The sequence below is a fragment of the Elaeis guineensis genome, chromosome 12 (genome assembly GCF_000442705.2).
Source record: "Elaeis guineensis isolate ETL-2024a chromosome 12, EG11, whole genome shotgun sequence".
Lineage (NCBI taxonomy): Eukaryota > Viridiplantae > Streptophyta > Magnoliopsida > Arecales > Arecaceae > Elaeis > Elaeis guineensis.
In genome coordinates this window covers 23,840,171-23,844,770 of record NC_026004.2, presented here as the reverse complement: position 1 = coordinate 23,844,770, position 4,600 = coordinate 23,840,171, and the positions used below count along the sequence as shown (strand labels likewise).

Genomic DNA, 4,600 nt, shown 5'->3' with positions numbered 1-4,600 from the left:
TTCTGGGACCATGAGAAATTCGGGTGATTCCTCCAACCTGGGTTATATGTGGGTGCATAAGGATTGTTCAATGGTCCTTGATAGGTGGCATTCACCTGTGCACACTCATTCGAGTAGGAACATTCTTCTAAGACATGGTCTGGTGCATTGCACCCTTTACACATGGGTGCAGATATTTGATTTACATTGGCTGGTCTCTGTAATTCTAAGGCTTCCAATCTACGTGTTAAGGTTGCAATCTTAACCTCTGATGCTAGGGTTGGTTGAATTTGATGCATTCCTTCTCTTGAAGGTGTAGCTTTATCAGGTTCCCTAGTTGTTTTCCACTGTAAATTTTTCTCGACTAGGTCTTCTAAGAATTATCAAGCTTCAGTAGTTTCTTTGTCCATAAATTGGCCTTGGCACATGGACTCTAGCATGGTTCTTGAGTTTGAATCTAACCCCTCATAGATGATCTGGCATAGTCTCCAAGTTTCTATTCCATGGTGTGGGCATTGGGTCAAAAGATTCTTGAAACGATCAAAGTACTTCCAAAATGATTCACCAGCTAGTTGGTAAAATTGATTTATTTCATTCCTAATTCTAGCTGTTTTATGATGGGGGAAATACTTTTTCAAAAATGTTCTCACAAAGCCCTCCCAGGTAGTGACAGAATGGTTTGGCAGACTATAAAGCCACTTCTTAGCATTATCCTTAAGGGCAAAGTTGATTAATCTAAGTTTGACCTCATCCTCTGTTAATTACAATTTCATGGTTGCACATACCTCCTCAAATTCTCTAATAAATATATAAGCATCCTCTAATCCTGTGAATTTTGGAAGTATATTTATGATTTGAGGTTTAATTTCAAAATTGTTAGCTGTGGGTTGTGGCAACCTGATACAAGATGGTTGGATGGAGCCAACTGGATAACACAAATCCTTAAGGGTCATGGGTTGGATTGGTTCAGCCATTGGAACAACAGGAATTGACTCAATTCTAACTAGACGACCCGACACTCTTCTCCACACATGAGGTGTACGGTTCTCGATGTTTATACAATTTTTTTTATAAAATTTTTATGTATAAGAAAAAGAAAGAAAAGAGAAAAAGTTCTAAAGAAAAGATCCTAAGGAGTCCTAAATCTAAAGAAAAGTAACCAAATTAATTAAAATTTTAATAATTTTTTTTTATTTTTCAAACAAGTGAAACAATAAATTAAACTCAATCTATCCTAGGGTTAACCTAAATCTAGACAGCTCCTAACTGTTCCAAGATGATCCTTCAAGCCTCCAAGTGGAGATTGATCAACTAGTTAGCCAGGTAAGTATAAGAGGTGGGAGGTTCACTCATCGTTGCCTTTCTAGACACCAAACGAGTTGGCCAGGCCAGCAACTGAACCAATTTAACAAACCACCCTCAGGGACTTGCCTAGACACCAATTAATCAAACAACTCAAACTTGGTAGAACTCTTAGGGTTCCTTGTCCTATTGAGCTCGAATTCCTTAAGGTTGACGTCTAATTGATTTTAAGATTAAAGGTCTAGGTATTGCAATATGATGGAGATGGTTTTTGGGCTAAGGAAGGGTAATGAAATCCCCACCTTATCTTGTTAATGGGTTGATGCCCTTAGATTAATTATGAAAATGCAAATGCAAATAAACAAGATGACCAAGAATGTAAAAGATTTTAATTTAGAATTTTTTTTTTATTTTGATATTTTACTTCACGACTATGAAACATCTTTTGTTTTATTTTATTTTATTTTATTTTTTTGATTAAGTAAATTCAAATGATTAGGTCTAAAAAAAAAAGTAATTAACTAAAAATAATAAAAGAGAAATTAGAAGCGTACCTGAGTTTTCCAGCAATCACCAACTAAATCTAGAAACCTAAAGAAAAAAGAAAGAGAGTTATAAAGCACGAAGAACAAATATTTGAAAATAATTTAAAACGCCAAATCTCCGACAACGGCGCCAAAAACTTGATGTGCAAATCTTAAAATTTATAAATAAAACCGCAAGCGCATAGTGTGCAGAGTAGCACGACCAGCGAGTACGGGTCGATCCCACAGAGACTTAGTTTAAAAATAATTTTCAAATCTATGCTCAAGCGAGCTTTAACGAAAATCGAAAATCGAAAGTTGTTTGCTAAAGACAATAAGACTAAGGATCTAGGGTTTTTGAATCTACTAGATCTAGATTAGAGAATTTTACCTAGAATTTTTCTTATTGATCCTAACGACTACTCCTCTTGTCTTTCCCAAGCATAGATTATGAAGGGACTAAGGCCCAACGATAACCCATCAAGATTCTTTACAGGGGAGTAGTAACTAGGATCCCTTAGGGTTTTCTCTTCCTATGCACTGAATCAAGCATGAACTATGAAGGGACTCTGACCCAACTGTAGTTCATCAAAAATTTTTGGCAAAAGAGGAAGAAAAAGAAATCCTAAGAAAAAGAAAGAACCCTATGTAAAACTCCTACTCATGATCTAGCTTCATCGCAAACCCTAGAAGGGATGCTTAGCTAGACATGATCTAAATCTACTTGCAAAATTTAAATGCAGAAAAATAAACTACCCTAATTTCATAAATTAAACTATCCTAATTGCATAAATTTAAACTGCATAATTTAAACTAACCTAATTGCATAAAATTAAATTGCATAAATTAAACTATCCTAATTGTAAGAAAAATAAATTACATAATGTAAAGAGATAAAATTACATAAAAATAAGATTTTATAAAAAAAAATTATTACAAAAACCTCAAAGCTCGAGGCTTGAAAAGAAAGCTAAAAACCCCACTATCTAGGGTTACAAGCTTGATCGAAAGGCAAGAATCATTAAAACAAGGGCCTTTGGGAGCTTTTTATAGGCATTTAGGGATTATAAGGTTTTCAAAACTTTAGATGTGGGACTAAGAGGTTTTAGAGGGCTGTTAGGGGGGTTTAGGGGCTCAAATGTCGCTCAAAAAGCACTTAAATCCATCAAGAAATCTTAGAAATTATTTCAGCCGTCCGATCTTTATCTAAAGGACTCAATTAATCTAATAAATCAAGTCGGAAGCGATTCTGGGCCGTCGGATCATGATCTGGGTGAAGCGCTGCCATTGGATCGTGCTGCAGAAGGATCCTGTGTTGTCCTAGTGTTTATTGATTCTTGCAATTGCCTTGATTACGGTTGGATCTTGACCGGCTGCGATGGTGGCCGTCCGATGGCGCAAAAATATGGAGCGTTGGATCTTGATCAGAGAAGATCGGACTATCGAGTGATGTGAAGTTACCAGGTTGCCCTTCGGACCTTCTTCTCTTTCCTCATGAGCCCTGGACCGCGCGCGTGGATCGGGCTCGCGATGCGTTGCGGTGAGCCGAGACTCGCTGATTGGCTGGTTTATGGTACGCCGATGGGTCTATGGTCTAGGCGCCTGTTGCTGTAGACCAGGCGGCTAACCAGATCACCAAATCAGTTGATTTTTGACCAATTTTGACCTGATTTGATTCGGGTTTGGCCCAATTGAGTATTCTTTCTTCATTCTTCAATTTTTGGGTCAATTTAACTCTGTTTTGCGTAAAATTTGCACCGTTGGAATCCTCTTTCCTTGTTCTTTCTATTGATGATCTCTTCTTCTGCAAAATATAATAACAAGTATCAATTTTCTAATAAAATTAGATAATTTAGATATTAATTGATACTTTTTATGTCAATTTGTGACATAAATCATACGGTTATGAAATTTTAATAAAAAAAATTAATATCATTATGAATACTGTTAATGTGATGAATGGATAGCTGAACAATAATATTTACATATTGTCACAATCTATTAGTGTAGTACACATCCAACAAACGTCCTAAAATTAGTGATGTCTCCGATATCTACCTTTGGCTTTGTAAGTTAGGTCATATTAACAAAAACAGAATAAACAGGTTGACACAAGAAGGAATCCTCGAAGTCAGTGATTGTGAATCACTCCTAACCTGTGAGTCCTGTCTTCTTGAAAAAATGATCAAATCATTTTTTATTGAAAAAGGTGAGTGAGCCAGTGAAGTTCTAGATCTGATACATATTGATGTATATGGACCGATGAATACTAGTGCCAGAGTTGAATATTATTATTTTATTATATTTACAGATGATCTATTGAGATATGGACACGTCTACTTATTGGCACATAAGTCAGAATCATTTGAAATATTCAAATGATTCTGTAATAAAGTAGAGAAACAAACTGAAAAGAGTATTAAAACTCTTCGACCCGATCGAGGAGGAGAATACCTCTCCAGTGAGTTTCTGACATACTTAGAAGAGAATGAGATTCTCTCATAATAGATCTCTCTTGGAACACCATAGCATAATGGTGTATCGAAAAGGAGGAATCGAACCCTGTTAGACATGGCTTGATCCATGATGGGCTTTGCAAGTATGTCGATTTTTTTTTGAAGATACGCACTCGAGTCAGCTTGTTATATTTTAAATAAAATTTCGAGTAAGTCTGTAAGTAAAACACCACATGAGATGCGGACAGGATGTAAGCCAGTACTCTCTCACCTTAGGATTTGGGGATGTCCAGTTTACGTCAAATGTTTGAAAACTGACAAGCTAGGACCTAGGTCTGA

The 4,600-nt window shown here is 36.2% G+C and overlaps 1 non-coding gene across 1 annotated transcript; it reads left to right on the top strand.

Annotated features, from left to right (window-relative positions):
• The first annotated feature begins 477 nt into the window (after positions 1-477).
• Positions 478-584, top strand: LOC140852977 (small nucleolar RNA R71). Its single transcript, XR_012136054.1, has one exon. It is a non-coding gene; the product is annotated as a small nucleolar RNA R71 (small nucleolar RNA).
• The last annotated feature ends 4,016 nt before the right edge of the window (positions 585-4,600 follow it).